We start from the raw sequence: 20,405 nt of genomic DNA, 5'->3' as shown, positions 1-20,405 counted from the left end.
TCCTTCCGGCCTTTCGAGCTGCTCCGCCACGCAACCCCTGACACCTCCGATTTAACCCTAACCTAATCACAGGACAATCCACAGTGACCAATCAGCCTAGCCGGTACATCTTGGACGGTGGGAGGAAACCACAGAACCCAGAGAAAACCCACGTACCCCACAGGGTACAGACTCCTTACAGACGGCGCCGGAATTGAACTTGCAACTCCGACGCCTCAAGCTGCAATACTGTTCCGCTAACCGCTGCGGGTTGTTACTCCAAAAAGTATACGCAGCCCCGTTAATTCTCTAGAATATACAGTACACTCCGTGGCCACATTATTAGGTACCTCCTGTCTGGCACCAACAATCAATGCACAGTCAAGGTCACTCCATCACATTTCTTCCCCACTCTGATGTTTGGTCTGAGCAACAACTGAACCTCTTGACCACGTCTGCATGCTTTAATGCATTGAGCTGCTGATTGGCTGATTAGATATTTGCACTGGCCTAATAAAGTGGCCACTCAGTGTACACAAGGAGCATTATTCTCTTTAGGCTACAATGTGCATGAAATAATGTATTCTCTATAATGTCCTGTCTGATATACTCATCTATAATGCATAATTGTCCATCATGTCCGACAGTAACAGGAGACCTGTGTGGGACAGTTTTTAAAATGGAAAAGCTGTTGCACTGGGTAGTTCCATTCCCTCGACCTCAGTCCAGGTCCAGTGGTACGAACAAGCGTCACAAACTGGGGTCGTCCTGCTTTGCAGTGGATGACCGTGACGTCTTCTGTGCCTTGTCATGCCTCCATGGAGCGTTGCAGTATCATCTTCCCAGCCACTGGGTCTCGCTGTAGATCTCATCGGCCCAGTCTGCCCATGCTAGGACAGGCATGCCCCTCTCTCACCGGGGTACGAGGCCGCCGGCTACCCCTCGCCTAGTTTGGCCCTCCTGTCGAATCGGTGTACCAGGGCATGGTGACTGTCGCGTGCAGACAGCTACCTGGAGCCACAGGTGAGAGCTGAGTGTCCGGTGGGGACCAAAGGGGAGCTGCCCTTGAATGGTGATGACAAACCCCTTCACCAGAGAGGTATCCTATACACGCCAATGTATATATGCATCTTGATCATCTATAACTTGTAATATGCTCCTTAAGGTTGTTATGGCCGGGAGCGGGTGTGGGGACAAGCTCCCACTACCTATGAAATACTCCTAATGGTGTGCAGCTCAAATAGCCTCTGACAACCAAGTCCAGCACCTGACCCTCACGTGTGTCTTAGCGACTAAGCCTGGTGGAACTGTTTCTGCTGACAGGAAAAGGGGTAAAGGTGGGTTATTGGCACCTTCAAACCAGTCGCTTCAGGCAGATGGGACTCATCAGCCATGGTTGGCAGCTCATCTAGGAGAAGGAAAACTCCGATTTCAAACCTCCGCTGCCTTGCGGCTACACCCACTCATGTGGCTTTGGGAGTGAATCCCATGGGAAGTACCTGGAACTGGAGACCCTAAGGTAGTCCTATGTTGAGTTCATCACTAAATGGCAACTCCTGCCGTGTCACTGGTGCCAAACTGCATTGGTCTTTAATCTTCCTTTGGATTGATTCGCTACGAGAGCCTGCTACGTGGACAACAACTTGCTCTGGCTCGAACCCAACCGACAGAGGGCCTTCTATAACACACAGAACATTGTAAACGCATCAAGCCCCAACCCTTTGTTCATATAAATGAGTATTACAACCAGCGATTTTGATCTAGTTAACCAAGCATTTTTATTTGTGAATCACATCCTCCCTTTTTCACAATGGAGCCCAAAAAAACAGGGGAAATCGTAAAGCATGAAAAATTAAAATTTCAAAAACTGAAATGCCAGCAGTTCAAAAGTATTCATCTCCCTTGGCTTGGTACTTAGTAGAACCACCTCTCGCAGCTATTAAAAGCAGTAGTTTTTTTGGATAAGTCTCTGTAGGCTTTGCACAACGTGATTTGCCATTTCCTCCTTGCAAAGCTACTCAAGCTGTACCAGGTCCGTTGGGGAGCGGTGGCGGACAGCAAACCTGAGGTCGTGCCAGATGTGTTCAAACGGGTTATGGTCAGGACTGACTGGGCCGTACAAGGGCATCAATTTTCTTTTTTGAAACTTCTCTATGGTTGCTCCAGCAGTGTGTTCTGGGTCGTTGTCCCGCTGAAAGACGAATTTCCTCCCCAGTTTAAGCTTTCTGGCAGAGGCGAGCAGGTTTTTATCCAGCATCTCTCTGTATTTGGCAGTTTTCATCTTCCCATCCATCCTGACCAGATTTCCAGTCCCTGCTGCTGAAAAGCATCCCCATGGCATGAAGCTACCTCCACCAAACCTTCAACAGGCGGACAATTGAGAGCATCCTGACTGGCTGCATCACTGCCTGGTATGGGAACTGTACTTCCCTCAATCGCAGGACTCTGCAGAGAGTGGTGCGGACAGCCCAGCGCATCTGTAAATGTGAACTATTCAGGACATTTACAGAGACAGGTGCGTAAAAAGGACCCAAAGGATCATTGGGGACCGAGTCACCCCAACCACAAATTGTTTCAGCTGCTACCATCCTGGAAACGGAACTGCAGCATAAAAGCCAGGACCAACAGGCTCTGGGACAGCTTCTTCCACCAGGCCATCAGACTGATTAATTCACACTGATACATTTGTATTTCTGTGCTATATTGACTGTCCTGTTGTACATACTAGTTATTACAAATTACTATAAATTGCACATTACACATTCAGATGGAGACATAACGTAAAGATTTTGACTCCTCATGTATGTGAAGGATGTAAGTAATAAAGTCAATTCAATTCAGTAGGGATGGTGTGACCTGGCTGATTCACTGTGTTAGATTTACGCCTCACATACCGTTTAGTGTTGAGGCCAAATAGTTTCACTTTAGTCTCATCTGACCTTCTTCCACATCCTTACAGCACCCTCTAAATGATGCTTAGTAAAGTCCTTACCGGTAAGGATGTGCTTTTTTTTTAAACTGTACATGTGTTGTAAATCTGATACTGTGCATCAGCCACCTACTGAGGGGAGGGGACTGAGGGAAATGGATGAAGAAGTAATGAGGGAAGAGGATAGATCAAAGGGAGAGGAGGGATCGAGGGGAGAGGAGAGATTGAGGAAAGAAGAGAGTGAGAGATCGAGGGGAGATCAAGGAGGGAGGGATTGAGGGGACAGAATGAATTGAGGGGTGAGGGTATCGAGGGGAGAGGAGGGATCAAGGGGAGAGGGGGATCGAGATGAGAGGAAAGACTGAGGGATGAAGGGAGAGGGAAGGAAAGTGAGAGGAGGAGTTGAGGAAGGAATGCAGTGAAGGGGAATTAGGGATAAAGAGGAGAGGTGAAGGTATTGAGGGACTGGAGGATTGGGGGTTGACTGTTGCCACGGTGATACCACATACACTCACACTCAGTAAGGGCCCGGTGTATCTCGGCCTCTCCTGTGCTTCTCTCAGCCCACCCCGTAAGCAGCGATAATAGGAACTGTGAGGAGCTGAGGGGCGTTAGCTGTTTGGTTGGGGCCATGACCCAGATTCGGGGAGATCCCTCACCTCACGGCCCTCAGCTGCAGGTGAGGGAGGGGATCACACAACACAGAGTGGGGGTGATGGCTGATCTACCCAGAGAGGCAGCACCCAGTCTGGGAGAGGGTGCACGAGGTGACAGAACGCGAAGATCTGCAATCCCTGTGTTTGAGGACAGTGGTGGGTAGGCCCTAAAGACAAGAGCCAGGCCGGCAGCTCCAGGGGCTGGAGTTCGAAGGTCAAGGCCCAGAGTTCAAAGCCCCATGATCGGCAAGTCCTGGGATTGATACCGGACATCAAAGCCCAAAGGTCAAAGACCGGAGTTGCAGCCCCGGATGGTCAAAGCCCTGAATGATGTGTCTGATAGTCAGAGGTCCGATGTCTGTGAGTCTGCGGGTCCAGGCCCAGGACTGTTGGTTGATGGGCCAGAGGCAGCTTGTCTGTTTGTGTGAGTGGCTGGGTGGGCGGGGAAGGGTTTGCTTTGTTTTGTTTTGTTGATATTGTTGTTGTTTGTGTTGTTCTGCTAAGCTTTGTGGGAAAGCTACGTTAGCACCAGAAGGTGTGGCGACACTCGTGGGCTGCCCCCAGCACAGCATGAGGTTGTGTTGGTTGCAAATGCAAACAATGTACTTCGCTGTATGTTTCGATGTGCACGTGATAAGTAATTGACTCTGGGTTGTAATGAGGGAGTTTCACATATTAGTCAAGAAATGAGTTCAGGAGTCTGCAGCTTTATAAAACTCCAGCTCTGCCACATCTGGAGTCTGGCATTCTGGCCGTCCCCATTATGTGTGGGTTTGGAGAGGGTGCAGACGAGGTTAACCAGAACACTGCCTGGAGAACAGGGCTTGTAGGGAGAGGCTAGACAAATCTGGGTTGTTTTCTGCGGAGCGTCAGAGGCTGCGGACAGACCTGACAGAAGTTATGAGAGAAACAGACAGAGCAGATAGATACAACTCTTCCCAGGATTGAAATGTCTAATACATGAGGACATGAACTTAAGGTGAAAACAGAAACACACACCCAGCAACATGGGTGAAAACAAGGCTTCACTCCCAGATGAACTCAATGCCTTCTATGCTCACTTTGACCCTCAAAACATGGGGGTGCCTTCATGAACTCCCATAGCCCCTGATGACCCTGTGATTTCAGTCTGAGGACAACATGAAAGCATCCTTTAAGAGGGTGCACTACAGAAAGCATCAGGCCCAGATGGGGTGGCTGGTCGAGCACTAAAGACCTGTACTGATCACCTGGCTGATATCTTTAACCTCTCACTTCAGCAGTCTGACATATCCACCTGTTTCAAATCCTACCAGTGCCCAAGAAAAATGTGGTAACCTGCCTCAATGACTATTGTCCAGAAGCGCTTACATCCACTGTGATGAAGTGTTTTGAGAGGTTGGTGATGATACATAAACTCCTGCCTGAGAAACCATTGGATCGGCTCCAGTTGCCTGCTGGCACAACAGGTCCACAGCAGATGCCATCTCATTGGCTCTTCACTCAACCTCAGAACACCTGGACAGCAAAGATACATACATCAGGACGCTCTTTATCGACTACAGTTCGGTATTCAGTACTATCATCCCCTCAAAATTAATCAATGAGCTTCAGGACCTTGACCCCAATACCTCCTTGTGCAATTGGATCCTCAATTTCCTTGTTTGCAGACCCCAGTCAGTTTGGATTGGCAACAACATCTCCTCCACAATCCCCACCAGCGCAGGTCTACCACAGGGCTTTGTGCTTAGCCCCCTGCTCCACCTGCTTTACACCTATGACCGTGTGGCTAAGTACTGCTCCAACACCACATGCAAGTTTGCTGATGACACCCCTGTCACTGGCCGTATCACAGATGGTGATGAGTCAGCATGCAGAAGGGAGATTGAAAATCGACAACTATCTCTCACTCAATGTCAGCAACAACGAGGAGCTGATTATTGACTTCAGGAGGAGAAACTGGAGCCAGCTATCATCAGGGATCAGAGGTGGAGAGGGTCAGCAACTTCAAAATCGTTGGTGTGATTATTTTGGGGGACATTTCCTGGGCCCAGCACACGAGTACAATTATGAACGTCCTGTTGAGTGCAATCTTTCATTGATTCTATTCTGTTTCTTCATATATACTGTTATTGTCAGCAAGAAAATGAATCTCAGGATTGTATATATGTACTTTGATAATACATTTTCTTGAACTTTGAACTTCACTGCCATGCAGAGGATCTCTGTTCAATCTGTTAACCGACACCGCCATCTGCTGTCCATATCAGGTAATGCAGGTCCTCCATGAAACTACCAGAATCAGAGATGAGCACAGAAACAGGCCCTTCGACCCATCGAGTCTGTGCTGACCATCAACCATCCATTTACACTAATCCTACTGTAATCCCATTTCGTAATCTCCTCACCTTCTCATCAGCTACTCCCAGATCCTACCACCAGTAGCTGATAAACCTACCAACAGACCCATCTTGGAGATGTGGGAGGAAATCCACTTCAGAGGAGCAACAGTGGGGTGGTGGTTAACATAACGTCTGATGTGCAGCTGGAGTTTAATTGCCACCGCCGTCTGTAAGGAGTTTGTACGTTCTTCCTGTGACCATGTGGGTTTCCTCCGGATGCTCCAGTTTCCTCCCACAGTCCAAAGGTGTACGTTTACAGTTAGTGTGACAATAATAATAATAATAAGTACTTTATCGATCCTGAGTGTGAATAATTTTATTATAACAGCAACATTTAAAAACACACTTAGCAATAATAATAAATATAATAATAATATGAACTAATAATAAAATACAGAATAATAATAGACACAATAATAATTTACTGATGTGCAATACTGTACAATAATCATGAACGGAATTATAAAACAGAGACTATTGTACTACGGTGTGTGTTCTCCTGTCAGACAGAGATGAACTGTTGTAAATGCTTATTGCATTTGGTAGGAGAGATTTTCTGTAACGATCCTTGTGACCGTGGAGCTGAATGATCCTGTTCCGCTGCTTGTTCAGTGGGTCATGGAGAGGATGTGCCAGATTGTCCATGATGGTTAACAATGGAACGCACGCTACGTTAGCGCCAGAAGCATGGCGACACTTGTACGCTTCCCCCTGCACATCCCTGACTCAGGCGGTGCATTTCACCATTTTCCAATGTACATGTGGAAATAAAGCTAACCCTGCTTTCTCTTTCTGAGCGTACACACTCCACACAGTGGGCCCAGGTCCCAGTCGCTGTGGGACGTGGCTCTCCGATCTGTCCCACTACACCACCGGGACTGGTGGATTGTATGGAGAAACTATTTAGTAAAAGAGTCAGATTAATACAGCATGGAAACCAGTCCCTTCATCCCATCTGGTCCCTGCTGACCAAGACACACACGAACACACAGGAACGTTCCTGCATCACTTCATCATCAGAAGACAATGGCGCCAGCGAACACCGCGATCAAAGGGGACGTCCTTCAGGCAGTTCACTAAACTACGTTTATTACTTCTCCATTCGAACGTGATTCTGATTTCACTGGACCCTATGATTTACATTTCGATGGTGTGTTTTCAGGCCGATTGAGCGATCTGGTGTTTTGCTGTCTCCGAGGGAGCTCAGTGAAGTTTTGAGCAGAGTGTGCGGCTTGCACAGAGCACGAGCCAGGGTCAAATCCATTACTCACTGATCATGCCATTTAAAGCACTGAGTAAGATTGAAATCAACAAGGATGAGAGCGGAAGGCGAGCGAGTGTTCAGTGCCGTCTGACCAGTCTCCCTCTCCCTCTATGCTGCTGCAGTCTTGGGTCTTGGGCAAGGTTTAATCGACACAGTTTGTGTATCAGACTCTGCAGACCATGTCACGATGTGTTTCTGGTTTCTGGTCACTCCTTTTTTACCGTTATTTTGTGCAATTTTGATCAGGGCAGACTGGCTCTGCGGTCTCCAGTCAACGTTAAATTGAACTGAACTGAACAAAACTGAACATTCCTGGTCCGTTTCAATGACTCAGTGGTTTGATGTTTTACATTCTGTGTTTTTCACTCCTCTTTTTGCCGTTTACATAATTTTTTTGCGCATTTGGTGTTCCATGGTGTTTCTTTGTTCCGTGACTGTCTGTGGGAAGACGAATCTCAGGGTTGAATACTGTATTAATACTTTGATAATAAATGTACTCTGAATCTCGAATCTTCACTCATCAGTTTTCTCTCTGATCTGTTTACCAGCACTGCCATCTTGTGGCTGTATCTGACATTGCAGCTGGGACCCTAACCATGAAACAGGATCAATAAGAAGTACAAAGTAACGGGAAATCAAGTTAGAAAGCTCCGACCACACCTTTGCCCTTGCTGCGCCAAAAGGCAAAGGCAGCTCAGTCCCTGAAATTGGTTCATGATCGGGGAAGGGAACACTGGCAGGGATGACGGCAGAGCAGCAATGGTTGGAATTTCTGGGGGCAATTCGGAAAGCACAGGATAGATACATCCCAAAGGAGAAGAAGCAGTATTCTAGCAGGATAACACAACTGTGGCTGACAAGGGAAGACAAATTCAACATAAAAGCCAAAGAAAGGGCATATAATAGGCATCCGTTAGTCTCGAGAGATCATGGATTTGCGCCTTGGAAAGTTTCCAGAGCACAGGCCTGGGCAGGGTTGTATGGAAGACCGGCAGTTCCCATGCTGCAAGTCTCCCCTCTCCACACCACTGATGTTGTCCAAGGGAAGGGCAAGGGCCGATACAGCTTGGCACCGGTGACGTCGCAGAGCAATGTGGGGTTAAGTGCCTTCGTCAAGGACACAAACACGCTGCCTCAGCCGAGACTCGAACTAGCAACCTTCAGATCAGTAGACCAATGCCTAAACCATTTGGCCACGCGCCAACATACAATAGAGCAAAGATTAGTGGGAGGTTAGAGGATTGGGAAGCTTTTAAAAACTGACAGAAGGCAACTAAAAAAGTCATTAAGAAGGAAAAGATGGAATATGAAGGTAAACTAGGCAATAATATTAAAGAGGATACCAAAAGTTTCTCCAGATATAAAAAATGTAAAAGAGAGGCAAGAGTGGATATTGGACCACTGGAAAATGCTGCTGGAGAGGTAGTAATGGGCGAAAGGAAATGGCGGACAAACTGTACTGCTGATGTCAAGTCGACACATGCCAGTGATATTAAATTTGATTCTGATTCTGAAATAAAAATGCACACTATTTTCTAAATGGAGAGAAAATCCAAAAATCTGAGGTGCGAAGGGATTTATGAGTCTTTGTGGAGGTTAATTTTCAGGCAGAGTTGGTGATGAGGAAGGCAAATGCGGAGTTAACATTTTATTTCAAAAGGACTAGAATATAAAAGCAAGGATGTAATGTTGAGGCTTTATAAGCAAGGTCTCACTTGGAGTATTGTCAACAGCCTTGAGCCTCTTATCTAAGAAAGGATGTGCTGATGTTGGACAGGGTGCAAAGCAGAATCACAACAATGATTCCAGGATTGAGAGGCTTATAGACAATAGACAATAGACAATAGGTGCAGAAGTAGACCATTCGGCCCTTCGAGCCTGCACCACCATTCTGAGATCATGGCTGATCATCTACTATCAATACCCGGTTCCTGCCTTGTCCCCATATCCCTTGATTCCCCTATCCATAAGATACCTATCTAGCTCCTTCTTGAAAGCATCCAGAGAATTGGCCTCCACTACCTTCTGAGGCAGTGCATTCCACACCCCCACAACTCTCTGGGAGAAGAAGTTTTTCCTTAACTCTGTCCTAAATGACCTACCCCTTATTCTTAAACCATGCCCTCTGGTACTGGACTCTCCCAGCATCTGGAACATATTTCCTGCCTTTATCTTGTCCAATCCCTTAATAATCTTATATGTTGCAATCAGATCCCCTCTCAATCTCCTTAATTCCAGCGTGTACAAGCCCAGTCTCTCTAATCTCTCTGCGTAAGACAGTCCGGACTTCCCAGGAATTAACCTTGTGAATCTACGCTGCACTTCCTCTACAGCCAGGATGTCCTTCCTTAACCCTGGAGACCAAAACTGTACACAATACTCCAGGTGTGGTCTCACCAGGGCCCTGTACAAATGCAAAAGGATTTCCTTGCTCTTGTACTCAATTCCCTTTGTAATAAAGGCCAACATTCCATTAGCCTTCTTCACTGCCTGCTGCACTTACTCATTCACCTTCAGTGACTGATGAACAAGGACTCCTAGATCTCTTTGTATTTCTCCCTTACCTAACTCTACACCGTTCAGATAATAATCTGCCTTCCTGTTCTTACTCCCAAAGTGGATAACCTCATACTATTCACATTAAACGTCATCTGCCAAGTATCTGCCCACTCACTCAGCCTATCCAAGTCACCCTGAATTCTCCTAACATCCTCATCACATGTCACACTGCCACCCAGCTTAGTATCATCAGCAAACTTGCTGATGTTATTCTCAATGCCTTCATCTAAATCGTTGATGTAAATTGTAAACAGCAGTGGTCCCAATACCGAGCCCTGTGGCACCCCACTAGTCACCACCTACCATTCCAAGAAACACCCATTCACCGCTACCCTTTGCTTTCTATCTGCCAACCAGTTTTCTATCCATGTCAATGTCTTCCCCCCAATGCCATGAGCTCTGATTTTACCCATCAATCTCCTATGTGGGACCTCATCAAATGCCTTCTGAAAATCGAGGTACACTACATCCACTGGATCTCCCTTGTCTAACTTCCTGGTTACATCCTCGAAAAACTCCAATAGATTAGTCAAGCATGATTTGCCCTTGGCCCAATCCTATCACTGCTATCTAGATATGCCACTATTTCATCTTGAATAATGGACTCTAGCATCTTCCCTACTACTGATGTTAGGCTAACAGGACAATAGTTCTCTGTTTTCTCCCTTCCTCCTTTCTTAAAAAGTGGGATAACATTAGCCATTCTCCAATTCTTAGGAACTGATTCTGAATCTAAGGAACATTGGAAAATGATTACCAATGCATCCGCAATTTCCAGAGCCACCTCCTTTAGTACCCTAGGATGCAGATCATCTGGACCTGGGGATTTGTTAGCCTTCAGTCCCATCAATCTACTCATCACCGTTTCCTTCCTAATGTCAATCTGTTTCATTTCCTCTGTTACCCTATGTCCTTAGACCATCCATACATCTGGGAGATTGCTTGTGTCTTCCCTAGTGAAGACAGATCTAAAGTACTTATTAAATTCTTCTGCCATTTCTCTGTTTCCCATAACAATTTCACCCAATTCATTCTTCAAGGGTCCAACATTGTTCTTAACTATCTTCTTTCTCTTCACATACCCAAAAAAGCTTTTGCTATCCTCCTTTATATTCCTGGCTAGCTTGCGCTCGTACCTCATTTTTTCTCCCCGTATTGCCTTTTTAGTTAAGTTCTGTTGTTCCTTAAAAATTTCCCAATCATCTGTCTTCCCATTCACCTTAGCTCTGTCATACTTCTTTTTTTTAATGCTATGCAATCTCTGACTTCCTTTGTCAACCACTGTGGCCCCTTTCCCCCCTTTGAATCCTTCCTTCTCTGGGGGATGAACTGATTTTGCACCTTGTGCATTATTCCCAAGAATACCTGCCATTGCTGTTCCACTGTCTTTTCTGCTAGGAAATCCGTCCATTTAACTTTGGCCAGCTCCTCCCTCATGGCTCCATAGTCTCCTTTGTTCAACTGCAACACTGACACCTCCGATCTGCCCTTATCCTTCTCAAATTGCAGATAAAATCTTATCATATTATGGTCACTACCTCCTAATGGCTCCTTTACTTCAAGATCGCTTATCAAATCCTGTTCATTACACAACACTAAATCCAGAATAGCCTTGTCCCTGGTCAGCTCTTGTACAAGTTGTTCCAAGAATGCATCCCGTGGGCACTCTACAAACTCCCTATCCTGGGGTCCAGCACCAACCTGATTCTCCCAGTTCACCTGCATGTTGAAATCCCCAATAACTACTGCGACATTACCTTTGCCACATGCCAATGTTAACTCCCTATTCAACTTGCACCCAATATCCATGCTACTGTTTGGTGGCCTGTAGACAACACCCATTAGGGTCTTTTTGCCCTTACAGTTCCTCAGTTCTATCCACACAGACTCTACTTCTCCTGATCCTATATCCCCCCTTGCAAAGGACTGAATCTCATTCCTCACCAATAGGGCCACCCCACCCACTCTGCCCACATTTCTGTCCCTATGATAGCACGTATACCCTTGTACATTCATTTCCCAGGTCTGATCCCCCTGCAGCCATGTCTCCGTTATCCCAACAACATCATAGTTACCTATTCGCATGTGAATTGTCATTCAATGTGAATTTGCATTGTCATGTGAGGAGTGATTTATGGTTCTGGATCTCTGCTCACTGGAATTCAGAAGAATGAGGGGTGACCTACTGGAACCTATTGAATATTGAAAGGCCTCGATAGAGTGGATATGGAGAGGGTGTTTCCTATTGAAGAGGAATCTAAAATCAGAGGAAAGAGTCTCAGAATAGAACAGAGATGAGGAGGAATTTCTTTAGCCAGAGAGTGGTGAATCTGTGGATGTTGTTTCCATAGGCGGCTGTGGGGGCCAAGTCGTTGTGTATATGTAAGTCAGAGGTTGATAGATTCTTGACTGGTCAGGGAATGAAGGGGTACGGGGAGAAGGCCGGAGACTGGGGCTGAGAGGGAAAATGGACCAGCCGTGATGAAATGGTAGAACGACTTTATGGGCTCCTATATTTTATGGTCTTACGATCAACAGATCCAGTGATTGTAGAGTCATAGAACAGTACAGCACAGAAACAGACTTTTGGACTATCCAGTCCATCCCGAACTATTTATCTGCCTACTCCCATCGACCCACACCTTGGCCATAGCTCTCCATACCCCTCCCATCCTTGTATCTATCCAAATTTCTCTTAAATGTTGAAATTGACCCCTTATCTACCTCTTGCGCTGGCAGCTCATACCACACTCTCACCACCCTCTGAGTGAAGAAGTTTCCCCTCATGTTCCGCTTAAACTTTTCACCTCTCACCCTTAACCCATGACCTCTGGTTCTGGTCTCACCCAAACTCAGTGGAAAAAGCCTGCCTGCATTTAGAGGTGGATGTGGGTTTGATTTCAATGTTTAAGGGAAATTTGGATGGGTACAGGGATGAGAGGGGTATAGAGGGCTATGGTCTGGGTGAAGGTTGATGGGACTAGGCAGATTAATAGTTTGGCATGGACTAGGTGGTTCATAGAGTAGTGTGCTGTGACTCTAATGAGGTTCAGAAGCCTCCTGCCCCACACCACCAGGTTCAGGAACATCAGACTCCTGAAGCAGAGTGGATAACTTCGCGCTCCTCAACTCTAAACTGATTCTGCGACCTTTCAAGGTCTCTCTACAACTCAAGCTCTCAATATTATTTTACACGTTATTTGTTTGTCAGTCTGTGTTTACGTAGAGTTTTTCCATGAAGTTCTACTGGTAGCGTAGTGGTTAGCGCAATGCTTTACAGTGTGAGTGATTGTGGTTCAGTATCCGCCGCTGTCTGTGAGGAGTTTGTACGTTCTCCCTGTGACTGCGTGGGTTTCCTCCCAGTGCTTCGGTTTCCTCCCACAGTCCAAAGACGTACATGTTAGTAAGTTGTGGGCATGTCACGTTGCTAAGGGTTAGAACATTAGTTGGTCACCTGGGAGAAATTAGGCTGTGCAGGCTCATTGAAAAGGCTTGTTACCATGCTGAATCTCTAAAATAAAGAAAAAAGTTGGCACCAGAAACAGGGCAACACTTGCAGACTCGATGACCCATCGAGTCGTCGAACACTACAGGACAGAAACAGGCCCTTCAGACAACCTAGTGAAGGAGTTCCCCCTCAGGTTCCCTTTAAATATTTTACCTTTCACCCTTAACCATGACCTCTATTTCTAGTTTCACCCAACCTCAGTAGATAAAACTGTATTATCGCTGGTGATCAACTGGAGCTCAGGAAAAGCAGTATTAGTCACTGCCACAATCCAATGTACATTTCAATATACATGTGACAAATAATGTTAATCTTTTGATCTCTTTATCTTCCTGTAAATGTTCGCAAGAAAATGAATCTCAAGGTAGTGTATGTTAGCATACGCATACTCCAATAATAAACTTACTTTGAACTGTGACCTGGTGACAATGAGGAAAACAGGCTCTGTCTCCAAAATCAGGACAATTTGCTACATTAATAATATCATATACCCTCAGTGGCCACTTTATTAGGTATCTCCTGAACCTCCTAAAGTGACCACTGAGACTATGTTCATGGTCTTATGCTGCTGTGTTGAATTGAATTTATTTCTTACATCCTTCACATACATGAGGAGTAAAAATCTTTACATTATGTCTCTGTCTGAATGTGCAATATGCAATCATAGTAATTTATAATAAATAGAACAGTCAATGTAATGTAGAGTACACTTAAATCAACGTGAGTTCATCAGTCTGATGCTGGTGGAAGAAGCTGTCCTGGACCCTATTGGTCCTGGCTTTTATGCCATGGTACTGCTTCCCAGATGGTAGCAGCTGGAATAAATTGAAACGGCTTGGATCCCTAATGACCCTACGGGCCCCTTTTACATACCTGCCCTTGTAAATGTCTTGAATCATGGGAAGTTCACAACTACAGATGCGCTGGGCTGTCCACACCACTCTCTGCAGAGTCCTGCAATTAAGGGAGGTACAGTTCTCATGCCAGGCAGTGATGCAGCTAGTCAGGATTCTCTCAATTGTGCCCCTGTAGAAAGTTTTTAGGATTTGGGACCCCATACCAAATTTCTTCAACCGTCTGAGGTGAAAGAGGTGCTGTTGTGCCTTTTTCACCACACAGCTGGTGTGTCCAGACCAGCGAGGTCCTCGGTGATGTGGATGCCGAGGAACTTAAATCTGTTCACCCTCTCAACCCCAGATCCATTGATGTCAATAGGGGTTAGCCTGTCTCCATTCCTCCTGTAGTCCACAACCAGCTCCTTTGTTTCTGTGACATTGTGGGGGAGGTTGTTTTCTTGACACCACTATGTCAGAGAGATTACTTCCTCCCTGTAGGCCACTTAGTTATTGTTTGAGATAAGGCCTTTCAATGTGGTGTCATCGCAAATTTAATTAGTAGATTGGAGCTGAGGGTGGCGATACAGTCATGGGTATACAGGGACTAAAGGAGGGGACTCATTACGGAGCCCTGAGGGGCTCCCAGCTGCACAAGGCAGGGTGAAGGCCAAGGTCTCTGAGCTTCTTGTTGAGCCTGAATGGAATTATGGTGTTGAATGCTGAACTGTAGTCCAAGAACAGCATTCTCACATAAGCATTCCTCTTCTCCAGATGTGTAGAGCAGTGGCTATTGTGTTGTGTGTTGATTGGTTGTGTCGGTAGGTGAATTGTAGGGGGTCCAGTTTGGGTGGTAGCAAGCTGCAGATGTAATCCTTGACCAGCCTCTCAAAGCATTTGCTTATTATTGACGTGAAGCAACAGGGCGCCAGTGGTTCAGACATGTTACCTTGGTCTTTTTAGGTACAGGAACAATGATGGATAATTTGAAGGAGAGGGGCACTCTACACTGGGACAGGGAGAGATTAAAAATGTCTGCAAACACACCTCCCAGTTGTTCCTGAGTACTCGCCCTGGGATGCCGTCTGGTCCTGCAACCTTGCGACTGTCCACTCGTTGGAAACATCTGCGTACCTCAGGCTGCAGGTTGTAGCGGTGGCTTTCCTCGGAGGCTCAGAGTTAGTGACACTGAACCGAGCGTAAAAGCGATTGACCTCATCTGGGAGAGCAGCCGCGATATCAGCGGCACCACTACGCTTGGCTTTGAAGTCTGCGATGATATGCAGCCCTCACCACAAGTCACGTGTGCTATTCATTGCGAATCGTGACTCAAGCTCGTCCCTGTATTGTTGTTTCACAGCCTTGCACAGATCGGAGCTGCTTTTCCTGAGCTCCAGTTGATCACCAGCGATGTAAGCTCGATGTCACGCAGTAAGTGCTGCTCACACGGAGCTATTGACCCAGGGTTTCTGGGTCGGGAAGACCTTGACCAACTTCTGGGGGACAACATCATCGATACACTTCCGGATGAAGCACGTGACTCCATCTGTGAACTTGGAGACATCCTCGTTATGGAAGACATTCCAGTTGACGTCATCGAAGCAGTCCTGCAGCATGGAGACCGATTGGTCGGACCAACAGTGGACGGTTTTAACTATGGCCGCCTCTTGTTTCAGCCCATCCACTTCAAGGTTTGATGTGTTGTTCATTCAGAGATGTTCTTCTGCACACCGCTGTTGTAATACATGGTTATTTCAGTTACTGTCACCTTGAACCAGTCTGGCCTCTCTCATTAACAAGGTGTTCTCACCCACGGAACTGCCACTCACTGGATATGTTCTATTTTTTTCTGTAAACTCTACAGCAGGGGTTCCCAACCTCTTGTATGTCGAGGACCAATACCATTAACAAAGGAGTCTGTGGACCCCAGGTCGGGAACTCCTGCTCCAGAGGATGTTGTGAGTGAAAATCTCAGGACATCAGCAGTTTCTGAGATACTTAATCCACCTCGTCTGGCACAAACCATCGTTCCACAGTCAATGTCACTTAGATCACATTCTTCCCCATTCTGATGTTTGGTCTGAACAAAGCTGAACCTCTTGACCATGTCTGTTTTGGTTGATTAGATTAATGAGCAGGTGTACAGGTGCATCTAATAACGTGGCCTCTGTGTACATATATACAGTGCCTATAAAAGTATTCACCCCCTTGGAAGTTTTCATGTTTTATTGCTTTACAACATTGAATCACAGCGGATTTGACACCGATCAACAGAAAAAGACTTTTTCGTGTTAAAGCGAAAACAGATCTCTACAAAGTGATCTAAATTAATTGCAAATATAAAACACAAAATAATTGATTGCATGAGTGTTCACCCCTTTACTATGACACACCAAATCATCATTGGTGCAGTCAATTGGTTTTAGAAGTCACATAATTAGTTAAATGAGGATCACCTGTGTGCAGTCACGGTGTTTCAATTGATTGTAGTAAAAATACACCTGTATCTGGACGGTCCAATGGATTGGTGAGTCAGTATCCTGGTAAAAACTACACCATGAAGATAAAAGAACATTCCAAGCAACTCTGCGAAAAAGTTATGGAAAAGCACAAGTCAGACGATGGATACAAGATTTCCAAGTCATTGAATGTTCCTTGGAGTACAGTTAAGTCAATCATCAAGAAATGGAAAGAATATGGCACAGCTGCAAATCTGTCTAGAGCAGGCCATCCTCAAAAACTGAGTGACCATGCAAGAATTAGACTATTGAGGGAGGCCACCAAGAGACCTATGACAACTCTGGAGGAGTTACAAGCTTCAGTGGCTGAGATGGGGGAGACTGCGCATACAACATCTGTTAGTGCGTGCTTCAACAGTTGCAGCTTTACGGGAGAGTAGCAAAGCGAAAGCCAGTGCTGGGAAAAAAACTCACATGAGATCTCAGCTAGAGTTTGCCAGTAGGCATGTGGGAGACTCTGAAGTCAGCTGGAAGAAGGTTCTATGGTCTGATGAGACCAGAATTGAGCTTTTTGGACATCAGACTAAACACTATGTTTGGTGTAAGCAAATCGCTAGACATCATCAAAAACACACCATCCCTACCATGAAGCATGGTGGTGGCTGAATCATGCTGTGGGGATGCTTCACTGCAGTAGGCCCAGGAAGGCTTGTGAAGGTAGAGGGTAAAATGAATGCAGCAAAATACAGGGAAATCCTGGAGGAAAACCTGATGAAATCTGCAAGAGAACTGCGACTTGGGAGAAGATCTGTTTTCCAGCAAGGCAAAGACCCCAAACATAAAGCTAAAGCCAAAGCTCCTTTTAAGGAATGGCTTAAAAACAATGAAGTTAATGTCCTGAAGTGGTCAAGTCAGAGTCCAGTCCTCAATCCAATTGAGAACTTGTGGCTGAGCTTGAAAAGAGCTGTTCACTCGTGATTCCCATGCAATCTGACAGAGCCTGAGCAGTTTTGTAATGAAGAATGAGGAAAAATTGCAGTGTCCAGATGTGCAAAGCTGATAGAGACCTATCCACACAGACTCAAGGCTGTAATTACTGCCAAAGGTGCATCTACTAAATACTGACTTGAAGGGGTTGAGTACTTATGCAACCAGTTTGTGTTTTATATCTAATTAATTTGGATCACTTTGTAGAAATCGGTTTTCACTTTGACACAAAAGAGTCTTTTTCTGTTGGTCAGTGTCAAAAAAAGCCAAATTAAATCCACTGTGATTCAATGGTGTTAAACAATAAAACATGAAAAGTTCTGGGGAGGGGGGAGAATACATTTTTTAGGCACTGTAAATTGCTAAGGTTACAGTGGCTGTGTAACACATTGGTGCTACTATAAGCAGTAGGCAGACAAGAGTCTGTAGATACTGGAAGACCAATGATTGGTGAATCCTATGGTCGAAGCCCAGAGGTCAAAGACCAAAGCCATGAGTCCAAAAATCAAAGTTCAAAGTACATACTGCATATGTCACCTTTCATTTTCTTGCAAGCATTCACAGGAAAATAAAGAAATACAATAGAATTTATGCAAAACTTTCCAAAACTAAGACTGACAAACATCCAGTGTACAAAGGAGAACAGATCATGCAAATAATAGATTTTTTAAAATGTCAGAGACCTGATGGTCAGGAGCCCAGGATAGAAGTGATGAGAATTCAGAGATCTGACATCTGTGAGTCCAGGCCTGGGACTGTAGGCTAACAACCCGGAGGCAGCCTGCCTGGGGGTGGAGGCCTGTCTGAGTGTCTGAGTGGGAGGGTAGAAAGGGATTTGTTTTGCTGTGGTGTTGTCCTGCTGAACATTGTTGACAAGTTGGTGCAGAAATGTGTCGCAACACTTGCAGGCTGCCCCCAGCACTTTCATAGATTGTGTTGGTTGTAATGCAAACAACGCATTTCACTGTAAGCTTCGATGTACGTACAGTACTGTGCAGAGGTTTCAAGCACAGTTATATCACTAGGGTGCCTAAGACTTCTTCAGAGTTCTGTATTTGTTAACGTGATGCGGAGTGGAGAGCGAGTTTGTAAATCTGGTGGGAGCAAAAGATGTTGGGAATGGTGAGGGTGGAGCACTGTGGGAAAGGTGAGGGACAGGTGGCAGAGAAGGAGTGCTGGGGTGGGCATGGTGTGGGTGCAGGCACTCCCAGCTCTGACACCGGGCAAGGTCATTTTATTCCAAACAATTGGTTCATTGATCATTACAGAAAGTCTCTCTGGTGCTTCCCACTCCCTCCCCTTTCCCAATCCACAATTCCCTTCTCCCTGCCCCCTTCCCAATCCACGATTCCCTTCTCCCTGCCCCCTTCCCAATCCACGATTCCCTTCTCCCTGCCCCCTTTCCAATCCACGATTCCCTTCTCCCTGCCCCCTTCCCACTCCCAGTCCACAACAGAGACCCAGATCAAAATCAGGTTTATCATCATTCACATGTCATGAATTTTTTTTTGCAACAGCCGTACAGTGCAAAACATAAAATTACTACAGTACTGTGTAAAAGTCTTCGGCACCCTAGCTATACACACACACACACACACACACACACACACAGACATACTTTATTGATCCCAAGGGAAACTGGGTTTCGTTACAGCCGGACCAACCAAGAATAGTGAAGAAATATAGCAATATAAAACCATAAATAATTGAATAATAAGTTAATCATGCCAAGTGGAAATAAGTCCAGGACCAGCCTATTGGCACAGGGTGTCTGACACTCCGAGGGAGGAGTTGTAACATTTGATGGCCACAGGCAGGAATGACTTCCTATGACGCTCAGTGTTGCATCTCGGTGGAATGAGTCTCTGGCTGAATGTACTCCTGTGCCTAACCAGTACATTATGGAGTGGATGGGAGTCATTGTCCAAGATGGCATGCAACTTGGACAGCATCCTCTTTTCAGACACCACCGTCAGAGAGTCCAATTCCACCCCCACAACATCACTGGCCTTACGAATAAGTTTGTTGATTCTGTTAGTATCTGCTACCCTCAGCCTGCTGCCCCAGCACACAACAGCAAACCTGATAGCACTGGCCACCACAGCCTTGTAGAACATCCTCAGTATCGTCCAGCAGCTGTTAAAGGACCTCAGTCCCCTCAGGAAATAGAGATGGCTCTGATCCTTCTTGTAGACAGCCTCAGTGTTCTTTGACCAGTCCAGTTTATTGTCAATTCGTATCCCCAGGTATTTGTAATCCTCCACCATGTCCACACTGACCCCTTGGATGGAAACAGAGGTCACCGGTGCCTTGGCCCTCCTCAGGTCCACCACCAGCTCCTTAGTCTTTTACCTAAGACTTTTACCTAAGATATACCTAAGACTTTTGCACAGTACTGTACTCAAAGTTCAAATTTATTATCAAAGCATGTATACCTTGAGATTCATCTTCTTGCACTCGCAAAACAAAGAAACACAACAGAATTCAGTAAAAAATCAGACACACGCACAACACTGCGCATCTCATATTGCGCAAATAGTAGAAAGTAAACAAGAACACAAGGAACATGAACTGCAGAGCCTCTGAGAGTGAGTCCATTCAGCGCTGAGGTGAGTGAAGCCCGTCCAGGAGCCCAAAGACTGTAGGGCAACAACTAATCCCGAACTTGGTGGCATGGGACCTAATTGCCCTGTATTTCCCTCCCGGCAGTAGTAGCAAGAGAGGGAGATGGTCTGTCTTCCACTCTCATCCTCGGCAAATGTACCTGGACTGGAACCTGAAGTAGTAAACAAGTTACAGAGGGATCTCAGCAGGTCTGGCAGTATCAGAGGGAGATGGACAGTCAATGTC

The sequence above is a fragment of the Hemitrygon akajei genome, chromosome 4, assembly GCF_048418815.1.
Source record: "Hemitrygon akajei chromosome 4, sHemAka1.3, whole genome shotgun sequence".
In the NCBI taxonomy this organism is placed as follows: domain Eukaryota; kingdom Metazoa; phylum Chordata; class Chondrichthyes; order Myliobatiformes; family Dasyatidae; genus Hemitrygon; species Hemitrygon akajei.
Note: the sequence above shows the minus strand (reverse complement) of the source record.